Source organism: Zootoca vivipara, chromosome 4 (genome assembly GCF_965207765.1).
Source record: "Zootoca vivipara chromosome 4, rZooViv2.hap1.1, whole genome shotgun sequence".
In the NCBI taxonomy this organism is placed as follows: domain Eukaryota; kingdom Metazoa; phylum Chordata; class Lepidosauria; order Squamata; family Lacertidae; genus Zootoca; species Zootoca vivipara.
In genome coordinates this window covers 92668405-92689859 of record NC_142587.1, presented here as the reverse complement: position 1 = coordinate 92689859, position 21455 = coordinate 92668405, and the positions used below count along the sequence as shown (strand labels likewise).

At 46.8% G+C, this 21455-nt stretch overlaps 1 protein-coding gene across 3 annotated transcripts in view; it reads right to left on the bottom strand.

Moving 5' to 3' along the window:
- The window catches only part of RAB30 (RAB30, member RAS oncogene family), a 39007-nt gene extending 17772 nt beyond the window's left edge, over positions 1-21235 (bottom strand). The window contains exons 1-2 of one of the 3 annotated variants that reach the window (XM_060273908.2): positions 20401-20567; positions 18752-18774 (exon numbers count right to left, since the gene is read on the bottom strand). The gene's annotated coding sequence lies outside the window, so the exon portion shown is untranslated. The other 2 variants (XM_035115332.3, XM_088668425.1) reach the window with 2 other exon arrangements.
- Positions 21236-21455: the final 220 nt, after the last annotated feature.

The window sequence follows — 21455 nt, the reverse complement described above, 5'->3', positions numbered from 1 at the left end:
AAAACATTTAGATAGCTTCTCTCTCTATAGTCGCCATATCTCCTGACTTGGATCCTAAATGTAGTCTGGCTCTGCGGCTGTCTTTAGCTCTCAAAGGAGAGAGAGATGAAAGACTTACTGAAAAGTAAACCAAAGATTGCACTGTAAAAGACGGAGGAATGCAGGAATAGCCATCTTCAACCTTTTCAGGCAAAGACCTCATCTTTACCCCTAACGTTCAAAAAGGGACCCATTTAAAATTTTAAGCTGTATGTTTGTCTTTCTCCCATCTCTTCCAATCCACTCCCAGACCTTTTTAACTCATCCTCTGCGTCCCTTTCCTTCTGCTACCACCCTCCTCCTTGGAACAATTTGAAGAAAGCGAGAATGAAAATGGTCCTGGCGCTAGTGGCCTGACCCACCTTGGGTTGGGGGCTGCTGGACCCTGTTATGGGTCACCACCCACCAGCCAAAAAACCATGATCAAGCCTGCAGTGCTATACCTGGAAGGAAGACGCAATGATCTCAATGGACTTGCTTCCACATAAGCACACAAAGAGATGTCACAAGTGGTAACCAATTACATTATTTTCCGAAGACACCTCCTCCTCTGCAATCCTGATTTTGGAAATCCAAAGCAGGCAGGAAAAACAGCCTCTGGGTCACCATTTGTGGGTGGTGGCCTTGTCTCGCTTGGTGGGCCACAAGCTGTGCAGATGTTCCTTGTTAGCGAGCAAGGCCAAAGCAGGAAAACATCTGCATCTTTGTGGACAAGAACTACTGACATACAAATCTCACTCGCAGTCAATGTGCAAAGCATTCTGGGTTGTTGGCAAAGTTTTGCGTGCATACAAAAAGCTGTCTGCCCTCAAGGAGTTTACAATCAGCACTTAGGGGAAAACAACAAAGAGCAGAGAGGAACGGGAGAGGCAAGAGTAGCTATGGAAGCGTGCGAGCAAATGCAGTCATGTTTCAACTTAAATGCCGAATCCATGTTCTCCAGCATCGGCTTCAAGATAACAGGTGGTACTGTGGCAAGGCTCTGCTCAGGAACAGAGCTATGGTGGTATGCCAAATCATGTGTTGTAGGACCCCACACATCAGCTCTACCCCACATGTCCCCACACACATGCCAGCCTGCCCCCTGCACTACCAACCTCCCCAGATTGAGCAGAAAAGTCTGGACGTTCCCCACCATCGGGAACCCAGCATGACAGGGGTGCTCGGGTACGGAGAGGCTTATAAGTGCATCCAGCCCAAAGTGCTTAGAATTTCCCTCCAGGCATTCTTGCTCAACAGGACCTCCCAGCCAAGAGCTGGAAAGGAGGCTTAATTGGGAGCAGATATGCAGAAAAGCAAAGCCCTCTACATGCACATACATGCTCAAAATGAATGTGTGAAGACAGCAGTGGAGTCAGGCACACATTACTCTCACAGAAGATATCGGCATATGGAATCACGAAGGTCAGAAAGGGGCTTCTAAGTGCACTCAGATGAACATTCTTAGAAGACCCTTTCGGGCCAAGAAGGTTGGGAGTTTGCATGCAGGGCAGGGATGTTAGAAGTGATGATTGCATGTGTGCCCCCCACGCCCCCTAGATAACCCCACTACCTACTTTTTAACGCGCCCATCAATCTTTCACAACAGCCCTGCGAGGAAGGTCAGTTTTATCCCCAGACAGCAGACAAATGAGAAGGGAGTGAGGCTTGCCTGGGGTGAATGAGTGAAGGAAGGGATTTGTGGTCACTTCCTTTGAATTGAAATAAATGGCTGTACAGTATTTTCATTTTAAAGCCGAACTTCCTTCATGCAGACTTGCAATGTAAACAGATACAAAAACGAGGAAGAAAGAATGAGAACATTGATGACAAAACCCAGCACATTACCAATCCTGTAGGTGAGAGTTGCATTTTATAGGCAGCAATTGGGGGGGTGGGGGTGGCAGGTGTTAGCAGGGTGTCCTTGGTCTGATAATGTCGCTGGCTTCAAAAGGAGCCGACTTGGGCCCTTTAATTAGGATGCATGGCGGAGCTTAATTTATGCCTCTGCCCAGCGCAGAGCAAGCAAGCCTTCTCAAGCAGGACAACCCCCGTGGGGAATTTTTCTCCGCAGAGCTCTATTAAAGGCACAGGTGTTGATGCAACTGCATTCTGGCACACAGGGAACGTGCAGTATTTCATGGCTCACACGCTGCTCTAGGAAGCGGAAATCAAGGCTGGCATCAACGTCTATTCCCAGTTCTGCTACAGACCATAAGTTTTAAGGGACTTGGAAGCAGTCCTTCTGATAAAAAGAAAGAAAAAAAAACAGGCACCGCCTTGGAGATACATACCACAATCTCTCTTCGGTTATGGGGGAAAAAATGGTTTTGTGGGTTTAAGGATCTGGGTGAGAGAGCCTGCTTTGCTGGTTCAGATACACAGTCCACCTAAACCAGCATTTTGTTTTCAGCCAAGCTGCTGGTCACTGTTCCCGACAGCTGTAGTGACAAGTAGGGCCTACAACAAAATGTTGCAGCGCTCCTGTGCAGCACTCCAGCCAACCAGCTGTGCTTGATATCAGTCCCTTGCACCCTCCTGCAACCTGTAGGGTGCACTGGCACCGATGCCTGCCTTCAGCTTAACCGATGGCAGCAGCAGCAGCACACGGCCATTTTGATTTCCCACAATGCCACGGGCATAGCGTTGCTCTGGGGCATTGTGGGAATTTGAATCCTGCCTGCTGGCCAGATGCTTACCTTCCCCCTCCTCACGCCCATCACCTCAGCTGGCAAAATCTGAGAGGCAGGCAGGGCTGCCAACCAACCTGTCAATGGCCTGACTTCACAACGGCACACGGTTTGAAATCAGCTGAGCTTAGGGCACAATGGGAAATTTAAACAGAGGCCTGCTGCTGCCAGGTGAGGCAAAGGTCAAGCAGCCCACTAGCGGACACTTTAGCAAGGGGGTTCTGCAAACCTGGAGCTAGACCTCAAGAGACCCAGGAGCACTGCCCTGAGAGGAGGCAGAGAGGGACTCTTGGTATCTGTCTCAAGAGACAACAGAGTATGCCTGGGGGTGAATGCTGTACTGTATTAGCAGCATCGAAGTGACCTCCGTGCTGCACAAGCCTGGGCAGTGTGTATGGTGCAAGTCTAGGCAGGTCCTGGGCTGCCCAGACGACAAGACCTCCCTCTCGACCTTGGTCCAAAGGAAAGCAGAGCAAGACGTTTGCCACCAGCTTGGCTGCAGGAGTTGCTGGAAGGAGGCGTACAAGACACCATCCAACCATCTTAGGGACTGCACCGCATTTGTGTAGGGTTTACTCTTTGGCCTTTACTTCTACCCCTTTGGCCTTTACTTCTACCCCACAAATGCGGTGCAAGGCAGCGGAGGTCAGAGTTTCCCTTCTCTTAGATGGGCTCCCTTGCCAGGTGGACGAGCTGCATCTGCCCCCCCCCACTTCCTTCTACAGCATGTGCAGAAACTGTCTTATTGACCAACTGGACCCACTACTGATCTCATCTGCTCAATCCACCGGAGCCTGTCTTCACAAGCAAGGGAAGCCCCTAACTCACTGAGGCTTTGAGACCCTTCGGCTACCCACACCTGGTTTAGCTGTGGTCTAAACCGTTGAGCCTAGGGCTTGCCAATCAGAAGGTCGGCGGTTCGAATCCCCGCGACAGGGTGAGCTCCCGTTGCTTGGTCCCAGCTCCTGCCAACCTAGCAGTTTGAAAGCACGTCAAAGTGCAAGTAGATAAACAGGTACCACTCCGGCAGGAAGGTAAACGGCATTTCCGTGCGCTGCTCTGGTTTCACCAGAAGTGGCTTAGACATGCTGGCCACATGACCCGGAAAAACTGTGGACAAACGTCGGCTCCCTCGGCCAGTAAAGCAAGATGAGCGGCGCAACCCCAGAGTCGTTCGCGACTGGACCTTACGCTCAGGGGTCCTTTACCTTTTTTAGAAGCTGTTCCTGGGGTACGGCCGCTGTCACATGCTGACAGCTTCCAGGAGCCACAAGAGAGAGCTGTGTGCAGAGCGGGCACCTAGCAAACTACCGCAGAAGGAGCACGATGTGTCCCTAATAATAATAATAATAATTTATTATTTATACCCCACCCATCTGGCCGGGTTTCCCCAGCCACTCTGGGCGGCTTCCAACAGAAACATTAAAATACACTAATTTCTTAAACATTAAAAGCCTCCCTAAACAGGGCTGCCTTCAGATGTCTTCTAAAAATCTGGTAGCTGTTTTTCTCTTTGACATCTGATGGGAGGGCGTTCCACAGGGCAGGCGCCACCACCGAGAAGGCCCTCTGCCTAGTTCCCTGCAACTTGGCTTCTCGCAATGAGGGAACCGCCAGAAGGCCCTCGGTGCTGGACCTCAGTGTCCGGGCAGAACGATGGGGGTGGAGACGCTCCTTTAGGTATACTGGACCGAGGCCGTTTAGGGCTTTAAAGGTCAGCACCAACACTTTGAACTGTGCTCGGAAACGTACTGGGAGCCAATGTACTGCCCCTCCACTAACACCCCATAAATGCCTGGCAGAGAGGGATAAGACATCAATAAACGAATAAAATCTGGCTTCATGCTGAAGGGTGATCCTCAAGGCTCTAAAACCTTTCCTTCCTAAATAGTCACTCACACACACACACACACTTCTCTTCTTCCTCCTGGATCAGTTTGACTTCATGCAGGACTGCTTGAAATTCAATAGCTACAGCCTGTCCTGGAAAGAAAAGGCGTTGGAGGGGGGGGGCACCTTCCCCAGATGCAGAGAAACATGTAATAAACTGTCTTGTGCTTTCATGGCATGTGAAAACCCCGAGGCTGAAAAGATTGTGCTGAAATGAGGTTTCAAAGCCGTAATGGGACAATATTGCTGAATAATCAGAAGAGGCTGACAAGAAACCCACAGTGCTGGAAGCATGTGAATGGAAAACCAATTTTTCTTTTTTTTAAAAAAAAAGATAAAATAAAAATAAACCCCCACACCAGGCTGCAAGATCCTATCCCTTCTACTAGAAACCAGAGTTACGCTTCCCAAGGTACGCAGCACATGAGGGAGAATATTTCTTTTTAGAATTTGTTGGCCTCCCCTTCGGAGGTACCGCTCACAATAAAGTGACCTAAAGTGACTTTGCAAACACAACTGTCAACACTAATGCCAACTGCAATAAAGACAAAAAATAAAACCTAAGAACCTATATCTATACAAATAAAAGACACGTCCCACAGAACCTGCCCCGCCCCAGCTAAAGCCCCCTCCGTCTGGGGAAAAAGCAGGATATAAATATACTAGTAACAATCTTGACAGTAGAAAATCAGGGGGCAAACGTTTCCCAACCTCTTGCCAAAAGTGCTTATTATGTGTTGCACATTGTTACAAACTGTATTTATGAAAAGTGTTTTAAACGTTTGGGTTGTATTTGAGCTATGGAGAGCGGTCTCCAACGTCAGCTCCACTCACAGGATAGCTGTCGAAATGAATCCGCAGGACTAACTCACATCCTTTTATTTCAGCGGGTCTACTTTTGAGTTGAATTTACGTTTAACGCAACCCTATGAACGCGTGCAGTGTTTATCATTCCCATTATTAACTGAATTTATATCCTGCCTCTCCTCCCAAAGCAGCTCATGTTTTACTAGATCACCATGCTGCAAACTGCCTTTTGCGGCCTCTTGAACAATGAGTAGCATATAAATTTCTTAAATAAATACAGCCCGCCACCCCCACCCCACAAAACAAAGCCCTGGAGCTGGGTGCAGCTTGCTGTTAGTTAGCTTTTCTCCCACGTCCTCTCTGCTCCTCGGCCCATTTCTTGATTTCCCTCTTTGTGCTGCAAACACAATTACTCTCCGCTCCCCATCTTTCGCCTGCCGCTCAAGGGGCAGGAGACCGGCCCACCGATACATTCCACGGAGCTGGGACCACGTGACGGCTCCTGCAGCAGCTAAATTGCAACCCCGGAGAACAGAGAATCAAAGATCCGGCCGGAGAGCTGCTTCTCCGGCCCCCGCCAGAACCAGGCAGCCCTGCGCACGCCCGGCCTTTCCCAGATGGCTGCTTCGCGCATCAAAACTGAGAGCTGTCAATTTCCATTGGCAGGATGGATTTAGGGGGAGAGAAGAAATAATAATAATGATAATAATTTATTATTTGTACCCCACCCATCTGGCTGAGTCTCCCCAGCAGGATGAGACACATGTGGAATCCCAATTATTTCTGACACACACACACACACACACACACACACACACACACACACACACACACACCGGTTGCCTGGCGAAACTACCTACTGTACTTAACTTACTCACTGTATTTTATATCCCACCTTCCCTCCCAAAAAGGGGTCCAGGAAGGCAAACACACAAACGCTGCCCTGGACTCCTCTGGGGGGAAGGGCACGGTATAAATTCAATTATTAAAGACCGTTTAAATAAAACTTCCAAAAACAATTCCAAGGCAGCTGCAGACTGGGATAGATCTCGGCCAAAAAGGCTTGTGGTAAAGAGGAAGGCAACAGAGACGGCACCTGGCTAATATTCAAGGGGAGCAGAATTTCAAAGGGAGGGTATCACAACACTAAAGGTCCTCTTGGTAAGATGGCATACCTGAAGGAAGCCCTCACCTGCAGGGTGCAGTGATCAATGGGATGTACAAGATGGTTTTTCAGGTATCCTGGTCCCAAACATAGGGCTTTATATGCCAAAACCAGCACCCTAAACTTAGCCTGCCAGCTAATTGTAGCCAGACGTCTTCGGATTTTGAGAATACAAAGCTGTCTCAAACCGCTGGTCCATCTAGCTCTATACTGGCTCTGCATTGATTGTAGCTGTACACGCTCTATAGAAGTGACTAGATTTTTTTTATATTAAAAATCTTTATATCATCATGCACTTATTTAAACCTGGATCATGGTGGACAACATCTTCTTAGGCTAACCGATTTCTGACTCTGCCCTCAGGCATTACTAACTGGGGTTTAAGCATTTACCGGTATATCAGCGCAATACTGTTGTTTGGCTAATTAAAAGGTCACTAAATCATGCACAAGCTTTTGAGTTCTCCAGAACTCTTCAACAAGAAAAGAGGGGAGAGGATAGATATCTATTGCGCCATGCAAATATGATACAGTACATACCAGCTAGTCTGGCAGGTAGTCACTTGTGCCATCGCGTAAATATGATAGGCATACAAGCACTAACAAACTTCTCTTCCCTTGCCTTTCCCCTTTTGTTTACTGCCTAGCCCAGGGGTTCCCAACAAAATTTTCTCGAGGACCCCTCATCGAGCCGCTATTGTGACAAGGACCCCCATTAATTCCTAATCCTAAAATTAAAAAGTGAGAGCCAAATTAAGAGTCTTTTTATTTTTTATATGCATACGTTTTTTACAGTTACAACAGAGTACTCCATCAGTATACAGTTACTTTTAATTTTCAGTTCTTAATGAGATGAACCACTTTTTAACCAACGGTCCATTTTTAACTACGCGAACTGTAGCTTCTGCGAAAAACAACGCTTTGTTTACAAACACTACTGTTTTGCAAAGAGGCAGCACGCGCCATGGAGGAGGGAGGGGAATGGAGAAGACAGGGTACCTGCGCAGTAGCGCACAAATGAAGCCGACGCGCGCAAAGCATCTTGGGGAGGTGAGCGTTAGTAGAATGCGCGCGCTGCCTCTTTGCAAAACAGTAGTGTTTGTAAAGCGCCACCTAACGGCATACAGCAGAACTACTGCCTGTATCTAATTCTAGTTTTGCGCTAGACTCTGCTCATGCAGGAAGCGGCCAAAACAAAAAATCTGTTATCATACGAAATATATTTAATATATATATTATTCTAATAGCATCTTGCGGACCCCTCTGGCATAGCTTGCGGACCCCTGGGGGTCCCTGGACCACCTGTTGGGAACCACTGGCCTAGCCTGACGAAGAGTTCTGGAGAACTCAAAAGCTTGCACATAATTTTGTGACAATTCAGCTGATCAAAGAAAAGTATTGCAATAATATGGGTGGGTGGGTGTCATTTTTCTTTTGGGTCAATCTGGCTTCCTTTGCTTCTTAACTGGGGTTTCCACATCACCAGCTGATCTGGACCCAGCCAATGGGGATGGTAAGAGTTGTTAATGATTCAAGGCAAATGGTTCCATCAGGAGAGGGAAGTTTCTTAATGACATCCATTTAGATGGACACTTATCAGATGGCTGGTTCATTAGGAAATGGATTGGGTCTGATGGGTGCGAGACGGCTCCCTGGGGGCATGTCTGCTATTTCCTGGCCTGTAAGTAATAGGCAAGCTCATGTACCATAACTTGGAGCCAGTTTTCACTGACAGATAGTGGATGTGCCAAAAACAAAAAGTAAACAAAAGCAGGTCTTCCACTTGATAAAAGTGCCCAGCTGCAGCTCTGCTGTATGTAACAGAGGTGCAGTTAGGCCGACCACATAAGCCTCCTGGTTCTGCTGTCAAAAAAAAAAGGTTTCACAGGGCACTCAAGCAATTCATGACAAGGAACCACAACTGTTAAAAGTGTGACCTCCCTCACCTGTTCTGTTTGAAAAAGCACAGCGGGGGTAACCATGTATAAACGGCACAGCCTTACTCAACAGATTTGCTCTGCTGAAGCATGGTCGCAATTGCTGACTGCAAGCAGCACAAAAAGTTTGGGTTCTTTTAAAAGATTATTTAAAAAGAAGAAGCAGCAGGGAGGCCACAGGAACAGCATGGCGGAAGGAGAGGAAAAAGGATTCAATCTCAAATGCCATCAGGAGGACCCAATACATGCATTTCCTTGTTGCAGACTTAACTGCAGTGATGGACCGACTGTAATTACCAATTAAAAACAGTTACAGGTAGGTAGCCGTGTTGGTCTGAGTCGAAGCAAAATAGAAAAAAATTCCTTCAGTAGCACCTTAAAGACCAACTAAGTTTTTTTATTTTGGTATGAGCTTTTGTGTGCATGCACATTTCTGAACTGTGCATGCACACGAAAGCTCATACCAAAATAAAAACTTAGTTGGTCTTTAAGGTGCTACTGAAGGAATTTTTTTCTATTTTGCTTCAATTAAAAACAGTTGGCTAGTTCAGATGACAACCATGAGCCAGGTTAAGAACTTAGGGAACTTTAAAAAGAAATGGCACTTGATACAGGGACAGTCCACATATATATTGGCCTATTCCAGCCTCTTTTTCTTAATGGTGACCGCTCCTGCTCAGAATGTACAGAAAAAGCTTTCTGGTTCCTGAAATTCATTCCGATTGTGCAGGTAAAATATAACTGATAGAATTCTACAGGATGTGGTGTTAGTCTGTGAAACCAGTCAAGATCCAGTGATCCCCAGGCATGCATCTCCAGATGGTGGAGATGTCAGGCACCACCCTGGTGCCCGGGCATCTTCACTTGGCTGCAAGTGGGCGATAGCCAGGGTGCAAAATGCACCTGGCGCATGGCTAATTTCAAACACTGGCTAATTTCAAACACTGGCGTCAGTGAGCCCTAGGACACCAAACAGCACGCCACAGGCCATTTCACAAACTACAGTTCCTGAGACACTCTGGGTACTGTGTCTAGTTCTAGGTGCCACATTTTAAGAAGGAGATTGACAAACTGGAGTGTGTTCAAAGGAGGGATACCAGAATGGTAAGGGATCTGCCAACCAAGACCTACAAAACACAGCTGAAATAGTGTATTTAGCATGGAGAAGAGAAGATTAAGGAGATGCGAGATCGCTACCTCCAAATACCTAAAATGATTCCGCATAGACGATGAGGCATTTTTGCATTGTTGCTCCATGGGTTGCTCCATTATTGCCCATGGGTTGCAGGTTCCCTACCCCTAACCCACAGGATGGGAGAACTACCAGAAAGACTCTTCCTGTTTTGAATGACCAGGGATAGCTCAGTTGGTTAATAACCCCAAGCTTGTTAGGGAGAAATTATGTCTAAAGAAAGTGTTAAGGCAAAAAGATCAGCTATTAGAACTGGAAGCGTTGCTACAAATAAAACTAAAGTGTTCAGTTCGTGTCAACGCAGTTGCGCCACTAACTGAACAGCTTATTTACTTCAGGATGAAATTTCATGAACAGTTGAGAAGGATGAGAGGGGGAAAATGAACTCAGGCCACCCTTTCCTAAGCTAATGCAAAAAATATGGCGATCTGCAAGTATTTTGTCCTTTGTTCTCTGCTTCAGATGATATCCTAAAGCACTGAACACAACTAATCATAAAAGTGCATCATATTTAAAGGCCCCTTGAAAGAAGCAGTGGTTAACCACTGCACCAAGATTTTACACGCATGCCCCACACTAAGGGCTCCGCTCGCTGGCCCCACCTACGCCTTTGCCCAACCAATACCCCACCATACACATCACCCACTTCCTCACACACACACACCATTTCTCTCCCATCTGAGGCAAATTCCATCAGTGACTCACAAACTTGCTACATCCAATTATGGTGCTTCACTTGGAAGTGCCTTTAAACACAGTTCACCAAGTGCAATCAGCTCAAACGGTGTCTGCCGCGTAGAAGCAATCTTCAGATTGCCATCTTCAGAAACAAACTGGCAGCCAAAGCTGGTGCTGACCTCTAAAGCCCCAGGTCCTTTTAGGACATGTGTGGGGAAGCTTTGGTCCTCCAGATGTTGCTGGACTCCCATCATCCCAAGCCATCGGCCATGCTCGACAACCTCTGGAGGGTGAAATGTTTAGGCGGGTATATCAAGGACAGATTGCACACACTTTAAACTACTCGAGCCTGGAGATCAATACGACCCTTACAACTAGCAATAGGATTTGAAACAGGTTGTGTATAGACTGCATTTTGGCATTCCTTACAGCAAGTTCTTGAAGACTACTTATCTCCTCTTGAAAACAGGACTGTGCTCGGACTTCCCTGATCCCCTGGATTCTGTACCTCTGCATTTCCAATTTTTCGGAAAATTGGCCAATATTCTCCTGGCGTTTTTAATGATTTTATGCTATTTCTACAGTTTATATGTACACTGGTAACCTTAATTCATTCTGGAGGTCCGTTCTTAACCTGAAACTGTTCTTAACCTGAGATACCACCTTAGCTAATGGGGCCTCCCACTGCTGCATGATTTCTGTTCTCATCCTGAAGCAAAGTTCTTAACCCAAGGTACTATTTCTGGGTTAGTGGAGTCTGTAACCTGAAGGGTCTGTAACTTGAGGCGTCTGTAACCCGAGGTACCACTGTACACTGCTTAGAATCATAGAATCGTAGAGTTGGAAGAGACCACAAGGGCCATCCAGTCCAACCCCCTGCCAAGCAGGAAACACCATCAAAGCATTCTTGACATATGCCTGTCAAGCCTCTGCTTAAAGACCTCCAAAGAAGGAGACTCCACCACACTCCTTGGTAGCAAATTCCACTGCCGAACAGCTCTTACTGTCAGGAAGTTCTTTCTAATGTTTAGGTGGAATCTTCTTTCTTGCAGTTTGAATCCATTGCTCTGTGTCCGCTTCTCTGGAGCAGCAGAAAACAACCTTTCTCCCTCCTCTATATGACATCCTTTGATATATTTGAACATGGCTATCATATCACCCCTTAACCTTCTCTTCTCCAGGCTAAACATACCCAGCTCCCTAAGCCGTTCCTCATAAGGCATCGTTTCCAGGCCTTTGACCATTTTGGTTGCCCTCTTCTGGACACGTTCCAGCTTGTCAGTATCCTTCTTGAACTGTGGTGCCCAGAACTGGACACAGTACTCCAGGTGAGGTCTGACCAGAGCAGAATACAGTGGTACTATTACTTCCCTTGATCTAGATGCTATACTCCTATTGATGCAGCCCAGAATTGCATTGGCTTTTTTAGCTGCTGCATCACACTGCTGACTCATGTCAAGTTTGTGGTCTACCAAGACTCCTAGATCCTTTTCACATGTACTGCTCTCAAGCCAGGTGTCACCCATCCTGTATTTGTGCCTTTCATTTTTTTTGCCCAAGTGTAGTACCTTACATTTCTCCTTGTTAAAATTCATCTTGTTTGCTTTGGCCCAGTTGTCTAATCTGTTAAGGTCATTTTGAAGTGTGATCCTGTCCTCTGGGGTATTAGCCACCCCTCCCAATTTGGTGTCATCTGCAAACTTGCTCAGGATGCCCTCAAGTCTTTCCCTTCCTCTTATTAAGTGGAACTATCCTGCTCAGGTCCTCACCAGACAGCCTACGGCCTTCCCTAACCTAGCTGAGCCATAAATACTCCCAGGTCACGGCTGCAGGGTTGCCTGCGCCAATGGCCTATTTTAAGCCATGCCTGTCTGGCTGACCATTTCCATGCAGCTGCCTCCTGCTCACTTCAGGACACTGCAGCTTAGACCCCAAACCATGAATGTTCTGCATGAACCTCAGGCCAACAGCTCCTATGCCAGCCCCCCTTACCCCCAAAATCCAGCAGGTGCTCGTGTTAGTTCCTGCTGCTGCAGCCTACAACCCAGTGCTGGCAGTGAGTGACAAAATTAGACCTTACATATAGCTTAACTTTCCCGTTACGCCACTTGAACAAAACAGGCAGTCGGCAACCCGTTTCAGTTAAAATTACATAGGATTGTCAACAAGGTACAGTTACTGCAAAGGGATCGTTTCACCATTTAAATCATTGCACTAAAAGGAGGCAGCACAACAAAGAAGACTCCTTATTCATCAAGAAAAGGCCACCGCCGAATCCTCCAGGGTGCTGCTAATTCCCACATTTATTTCCAAACTGCTTGTCTGTTAATTTGCTTGCAGTGTGAGTAGTTGATGTGTTAGTCAGGTACAGAAACCTACAGGGCTAGAATCTCTGGCTTCACATGCTGGGGGTTATATCAGCCTGAATAGATCAGTTGGTAAGAGCATGATGCTGATAATGCCAAGGTTGCAAGTTCAATCCCTGTATGGGACAACTGCATATTCCTGCATTGCAGGGGGCTGGACTAGATCTGTCCCAACTCTATGATTCTATGATATAGATCAACATACAGCTTCCATCCCACCCAACAATCATCTCAGATTATGAAGCAAGCCTTAGAAACTTTCGAGTCTGCTAACAAGCCAGGGGCGTGGCAGTTAAAGAAAAAAGAGTGTTAAAGGATAATCCAGGCATCCCCAAACTTCGGCCCTCCAGATGTTTTGGACTACAATTCCCATCTTCCCCAACCACTGGTCCTGTTAGTTAGGGATCATGGGAGTTGTAGGCCAAAACATCTGGAGTGCCGCAGTTTGGGGATGCCTGGGATAATCAATAAAATTAAAATTGATGATAAAATAATAAGTAACCCCAAGGAAATCGAAAACAGATTTGCAGAATTTTATAGAGAACTCTACAAAGAGGGAAGAGAAACAACTGAAGAAGTAAAAGAATATTTAGATCAAAATAATTTACTAAAACTCTCTAATGAACAAAGAGAAATCTTGAATGCACCCATTACAGCTTTTTAAATCCAAAAAGCAATTAAAGAAGCTAAGCCAGAAAAGACACCAGGACCGGACGGCCTCCCGGCTATCTATATATAAAAATGTAAACTGGGTAGGTTCCTTCATCTCCAATGTTTAACAAAACCGCTTGGCCGATTGAGGTGAAATTTTGACACAACATCATATGCGAATGTCCGAAGGCTATAGAAAAGTTTACTAAGACTTGTGCCAGGTAAAAACCCCAAAACCCTGTGTTTCAAAACACACCACTCAGACGAAAATGCATGCTGGGAAAAGAACCAGGTTGCAAAACAGTGCCCTCTAGTGGCGGATACACTGGTACTGCACCTATAAAACCTTCCCTCTCAACAGCACTCAACAGGAGGGGACGGGATAGGTCAGGACACAGTGGGACCAGTCACAGGGATGAGCCGGGGGGGTGGCGGGAAGAGGGGGCTTGATACGTCATGGGTCGGGACAAGGTGGGGGGAATCACTGGGATAAGCCGGTGGGTGGGGGGGGAAGAGGGGGCGGGATACATCATGGATCGGCACAGGGTGGGGGGAATCACACGGATGAGCCATAGCAACGCGTGGCAGGGCCAGCTAGTTTACTATAAAAAATTAGAGGATGTCCTGTCCAAACCTCTTAAAAATATTATGAATAATATTTTCAAAGAAGGTGTAATGCCTGAGTCATGGAAAGAAAGCTTTATTACGCTGATCCCAAAACAAGAAATAGACCAGAAAGCAGTAACTAATTTTAGGCCTATATCGCTCTTGAACAATGATTATAAATTATACGTGTATATTTTAGCCGAAAGAACAAAAAAAAAAAAATCCTCCAGAAGATTATCCACAGTGATCAAGCAGGCTTTCTCCCCGGCAGACAGATTCAGAGTAACATTAGAAACATTACAAATCTGCTGGAATATTTGGATTTAAGAATAGATAACCCGGCTGTTTGTAGACAATACTAATCTAGATGGACCAATCTAGATGGACTAATGGTCTGATCGCTACCTATGTTTCACCAATCCAGCAGGCAGCTGTATGGAAAAGGGCCTCCCCGGTCTAGACCTGGCTGGCCAAACAGCTTCTATGTCACAAACATTCTAGTTTCACTGAAAGTGAATTCAGTCCTGGATCTCCTGGCTGCTTTTTAATCAGGGCTAGCCATCTTATTTTGCACATAAGATGGTAAGAACAGATTTTTTTAAAACAACAACAACAACAACAACAACACACTTTTATTCCCCAGTCTTAAGACCAAAAATCAATATGCTAGTGCTGTGCAGGGAAGAAGAAAAATAACAAGTTTAGATGCCTAGGCAACTCAGTGTCTGGGATATCTTTTAAACGCAAACTATAAACATACAGTACTTCCTCTAAGATTTGCATGTATTTTTTGCTGGCTATAGTTACACACCCTCCAACATTTCTTTGATGAACATAGGGCCATCCTGTTTCATAATAATAATAATATTCATACCCCGTCCATCTGACTGGGTTGCCCCAGCCAATCTGGGCAGTTTCCAGCACGTATAAAAACAAAATAAAGCACTAAACATTAAAAAAAAAACTTTCCTACTGTATATAGATGTCTTCTAAAGGTTGTATGTACAATTACTTATCTCCTTAGCTTAGTCTAACACCATACTCTCCAACATTTCTTTGATGAAAATAGGAACGTTCTAAGGAAAAGCGGGACCTTTTGGAATCAAACCAGAAACTGAGACAGCTTCTGTAAATCCGGGACTGTCGGGAAAATAGGGACACTTGGAGGGTCTGTAGTTATAGCTCTCTCTAGCTTTAGGAAATGCAAAGGCTCTCTCCCTCACACACACACACACACACACACACACACACACACACGGTCCTTCATAACATATTTTGCATTTTGCTCAAATGCTTTAAAGGCTCTCCAAAAAGAAGAATTACTGCCATGCTAATTATTTAGTGGTAGGAAATAAAAGACTAATAGGCCGATCCACAAATAACTGAATCAGACTATCTGAGTCTGGTCCGTGAGATGTCAGGGTGGGCATGCTAGTTTGAATCCCAGTGGGTCAGCTCAACTGACTTCTGAAGCAGCTTGGAAAGGGTCCCATTCTGCAAATCTGCTGTCCAGTTGAAATCACTGAGATGGCCCTAAGATAAAGGAGCTCACCAGCAATCCCATGTCTCTGACCAAGCGCTATGAGCTTGCAATAAACAGCAGGCCCAGATGGAGAAGCACATCTACACTCCAAAGTGCCATTCAATGGGGCCCAAATGAGCATCCAGAAGTATCTCCACGGCAGCTGCACTTGCAAAAGCTTATTTCTGCACAGGCTCTTCTTTTCTACAGAATCTAAGTGGGTGGATTTTCCACTTGGAATAAAGCACTACCTACAGCAACACAGCACTTTCCTTAACTTTGCAGTCCAGTCCGATGGCTGTTTGGAACAAACAGGCATTGGACTAGACTGCAAAGCTTAGGAAAGTGCCACAGTGGGTGGGTGACCACGCCATTATTAAAATTAAGTTTGCATGCTTATACTTGGGGTAAATCACATTGAACTTGGTGGGGCCAAAAGTGATTTGCCCCAATTAAGTGTGCACAGAACTGAAACTATAAAGAGTTGTTGTTGTTTTATAATTTTTATTTTGGATAATGGCATTGTTACCCACCCATCCCAAACCTTAGGAACAATGGTTAGTAAGGCATTTAAAAAATAATAAAAACAGCAACAACAATGAACAAGCCCACAGTAACACAAATGACTTTAACAACTATATGAACAACATATGCTCCAAAAGTGCTATGTTTGGATTGGAGACTCCAACACGCCCTTTTTCCTAAAGTCCTTGCATAGTTTTCTCATAGCTCACATATCACTAGTTCACCAAGGAAGCCCCCCAAGACAAACTTATCAGGCTGAACTTTCAAAGCTCGTCCTTCTGGGCCAAGGCTCCTAGAAAAACCTCTGCTTTTATAGCCAGCGCAGGAAACTGCATATTTCTTTACCCCCAACTTGCCAAGAAAAAGGGGTGGGGGAGGGTAAAATAAAAGAAGCAATTCCAGGCACAAAAGAAATAAAGAAATCTATGGCAAGCAGAAGGGACCTGGGCTGTCGCTGCATTGTTGCTCTCCTTTGACAACAATAAGAAAGGAAGGAAAAGAGATCAGATAAAATATAAATGCAAGGCGGTTGAGCTGAGGAATGTCGATCCCTCGGGAAGGGAATTGCACTCGCAAGATTAAAGAAAATGATATCAAATAGGATGTGCTGCAATATCGGCTTTTGTGGCCATTGTGCCAGTGTTTACAAACGCGTTGATCTCAAGGAACAGGGGGGTTCATTGTTCATCCCGAACTCATGTCACGCAGGGCAATGCGATTCCAATGAAAGTTTGCCAGAGGACAAAACAGTGTCAGTTACACAAGGGAAGCGCAGGAACAAATCTATGCAGTAGCGGCGGAGGAGAGGCAGCTAGGCGGCCATATGGATTCAATTCGAGCCGTTCCCTTCCAGGGAAAGAACTCTATACAGGAACCAACACAATGACGCCAGGCCAATAATCCACAAACCACTTAAGACAGATCTCTCTCTCTCTCTCTCTCTCTCTCTCTCTCTCTCTCTCTCTCACACACACACACACACACACACACACACACACCAGTTTTTCTCCTCTGTATGCTTTTACTTGGACAAGCTGCTGAAACCAGTGGAATTTAACTTGGGATCCCACTGTTCTTCCACATAGTGCTTTCATCAATTGCATTAATTATAGGCGATGGGGGGAGGGGTCTCTTAATAAAAGCTACAAGCCCCACTGCCTGACTCTTTAGCCAAATCCCATAACACCCTCCCCAAAAGCATTGTAAACCTAGTAGCTATTGGGGTGGGGCACTGAACAGAAAGTCCTGCTGCTTGTCAACGAGCTTGCTTCCAACCACAGTCCAGAATACCCTTAAACCACAGAACCACAGTACTGCAGAATTGGAAGGGACCCTGGGGGTCATCTAGTCCAACCCCCTGCACTGCAGGAATCTTTCACCCAATGTAAGGCTCAAACCCACAACCCTGATATTAAAAGTCTCATGCTGAGCTATCCTTATCTGGTAGCAATCCTTTGGTTTATTTGGGATTTTATGCCACCAGAGTATATGTTTGCATAAGAAACATAAACTCTGGCAACATATAATCCCAAATAAACCAAAGGATTGCTCTCAAATAAGTAGCGAGAGCTCAAGTTAGGATAAGGGCTCCAGAGCCAGTATCAAGATGTGGCATACTGGGCAGCTCCTAGGGCCCCAGCACCCCAGCAGGATGCCTTTGATCCCAGCTGGGCAGCTGGATGTGGGGAGCTGCCGTTTTAATTTCCCACACTGCCCAGGAGTGATGCTGCATCAGGAGCATTGGGGGGAATTCAAAAGCAGCAGCCCAAATTGCCATGGCTGCCCACCCCTGCCAGGGAAGCTGAAATTCACTCTCGACTCCGAGTATGTACATAACAGAAGCACTCCAGGTGAGGGAGAACACATGAGGCGTTCCACCAGAGGGCACTATGCCAAGAACTCCCTGGAAACTGGAGCCAGTTCTGCATAAACCCATTGCAGCCAGCACATCTCAAATGCACTGATGGCTCAATCCGAAGCAGTTTATTTGGAAATACTGTAAACCCCTTCGGATTGCACTGGAACAACAGTTGATGGGGCTGATAGAGTTGCTACTCTCCCTGCATGCAGGCTGTAGAAAAGCCCTTCCCTAAGGAACAACACTGTGTGCAGGGAACGCAATGTTTTTTAAGCTCCTTCCCAGTGCATGGAGCATTTATCCGCCTGCAACGCAGCATATTTCTGCCAGTGGTAGCACAGAATATACAGTCAGGAGTTCTTGCAAGTTAGAATAATAGACCCTCACAATCCCTATAATGAATTGGGGCTGAGACTAAGACACTGATTTGTCATATGCTAAGCTGCTGGGCTGAGCAGACCTAACTCATTCTCCCTTACCCACACAAAACTTCATGTTGGGGGTGGGGGTGGGGGAAGGTGACTTGCCTCTTCTAATCTCCTCCCCACACATTGGATTCTCAATCCACAAGAAGAGAAAGAGCTGTCACATTTAGTTTTGCAGATTCTCACACAGTCCGCACAATTAATATATGGGGGTGGGGGAGAGAGCAATGATGACCCTTCATCTAAAATTCAGCCTTATCAGAAACGCAAGTATTGCAACTGTTTGGCTTTTGACAAGACTGCACCTTATTCATCAGGGTGCCCAAGCATCTGAAACACAGCTGCAAGTTATGCAAACTTGCTGAACTCAGTGATGCTTACTTCCAAGTTGACATTCAGAGGCTCAGGCTACAAAGACCCACCTTTGAAAAACTGAGGATGGTTCCTGAAAAAAATGAAGAGGACCAATAAGAATCTTTCAGACTATTTTAAGACGCCAGTCATCCCAGGAGAAAGAGCAGAACAGCCCAAGTCCTTGCTGTGTCAATGTTTGCTTTTCTCCTCACCAATCAGGCATTTATCCCAACATTCCCAGGGCCTTCCATCTCTCTGAGCATCTTGGCAGCATTAAGAACAGTGAGTGACTGATTCTGGTTGCCAAGAGAATAAAACTGGACCAGTACAGCCGCTTCCCTGACAATTTATGGCTTGCATATGGTCATTTGGAATTTTTCGTTAGTATGTGGCCAAAGTTTTTACAGAGTTGAAAACACACAGAGAGAGAGATTCCAAGCCTGTTAGCAACCATCAGAAAGAAAAGGAAAAACAGGAGTGGGGAATGGAGTGGGATTTTTTGGAGGGAGGTGGGAATACTCATTGCAACATACTGTACATTGGCTATGTAGCAGGATAGGACGCAGACTTCCTCAGAAACAAGTCCCACCAAGCTGAATGAAACTTCCTTCCTAGTAAGCACGCTTAGGATCTCAGCCTTACCATACATGCATGCAAAAGCATGTCTTACAGACCAATCTTTTCAAATACGCATGGTGGAAGCAAGTCCCATTTTATTCAACAGGATAAACTTCCAAGTGAGAGTAGGAGTGCACCCCCCCTATAGGAAATTACAGTGTGATCCTATGTACTTTGCTCAGAAGTAAATTCCACTAAGTCCAAGGGTGCTTAGGACTGCAGCCTAAGCCCCACCAAACTCTTTGGAGCTTACTTCTGAGTAAATGTACCCAGGGCGTGAGGTTCCTGGAGGGCTATTATTTTATCTCTATTTTAAACACCACTCGCCTACCCCTATGACTACTGTTTATGACATCTATTTATTTTTTTAAAAAAAGACGAGAGTCATTTCCCATAGTAAACATTTCTGACATTTAACCACACACACACAAACACACATTTATATCCTCTACTGATCTTGCAAAAAAAGGAGGCAGAAAGAGTGGTGGGTAAGGAGCTGACTCAAGTCTTCGAAGCTTGCATTAAATCATCTCTTTCGCACCCAGTAATTGTTCAACGTGCCAAAGACTCTCCACCGCAGCCCCCCAAAACACGAACACACCCGGCTATGTTCAGTCAATGCCACAATTAGGTGCTTCAACTGTCCCAGACACTCACACCCCAACATCTGGAAATGGGAAGAAAGAGGAGAGAGGCAGGCAGAGAAACACAGTCTTATAAGCATTCAGCAAGCAAGCCCGTCTCTGTAGGGATTCTGCACATGTAACCTTTCCTTTCCCAAAAAGAAAAAAAAGACAGGAGGAGGAAGATGGGGAAACACCGGGTTTGCAGACAACTCCAAGGCTTTGTTGCTGGGGCTCATCAATAATCTTCAGAGTTAGGAGGCGGCTCATTATCATTATCACTTTGCTTTGGGCGATGTTGCATCCAAACAGCAGGGAGGGGAGAGAACCAGGAGACAAAGCGTGCCCCCCCCCACGCCGCCGCCAATGCATACATCCACAACACGTTTCCGATTTTAGACAGACTAGCAAGCTGATATATATGAAGAAGAGGGAATAATGCTTTAAATAAAATAATAAAGCATCGCGCAACTCACCTGGTTGGGGACGGCTGCTCCCTGCCCTTTACAAAGAACATAAGCCAAGAGGCCAGGTTGGAAACCAAGTCACTTAATTAGACATGAGCGGGGCAAAGCTTGCGAAGCAGTTCCCTTGGGATGCAAACTGTAGAAGGTCGTGTGTGTGCGCCGCTTCCTCCCCAACCAACCAAGCCACCCACTCCCGCCCCCTTTTGCTTGGGATTCAGTCACTGCTGCTGCTGCTGCTGCTGCTGCCCTGGTTGCTGGAAGCAGCAATAGCAGGGGGAGGAGAGGAGGGAGGAGGAGGCTGCACACCGATCTGGGTCTGGCACAATGAATTGCAGCGCAGAAGGACCGCCCCGCCCTTCAGCCGCTTTGCAATTACATCATCCTTCTGTGGCTCGGGAGGGGGCGGAGGCGGGGGGCGGGGAAAAGGGAAGACAGAGACTTCCCATTGGCCCCTCCGGTCAGGCGTCCCTTGGGTCCCTGGGAAACGTAGTCCCGGGGCGCGGTTCCGCCCCGGGGCACTACAGGCGCGTCTGGTGGTCCGCGGCACTACAACTCCCGTGAAGCCGCGCGCGGCGCGGCCTCGGAAAGGAGAAAGGAGCTGAGGGAGGGCCTTAAGGCTTCGGGAGCCGAGCCCGCTCGCTCTCTCAGAGCGGCCATATTGGCGGCGTTGATGACGGCGGTGGCGGCAGTGCGGTTCTCGACGGGCGTCCTGCGGAGAGGAGGAGCGGCCCTAAGGAAGCCGGGTTTAAAGTGGCGGTGCGGTGGGAGGGAAGGGGAGGGTGGGGGAGCGATTGGGAGGGGGGGTTAAAGCGAACCGGAACGGTTGAGGAGAGCTTTTCAACCTGAGGGGGGGGAAGAGAGAAGCGACGGTGGGCGCGAGGAGGTCAAAAGTCCTCGGATGCGTTTGGCGATTCTCTTTCCCTCTCCCTTCCCCTCCGTGATAAGTGACGGGCGGGGGCGCGCGCTGGGTGGCCGGGGGCGGCGTGTTGCCGTGGGAACCCCCGACGGAAGCGCGGCTGCGCTTACCCCGCCCCTTCATAGGTGTCCCCAGACCGCAGTGTTCC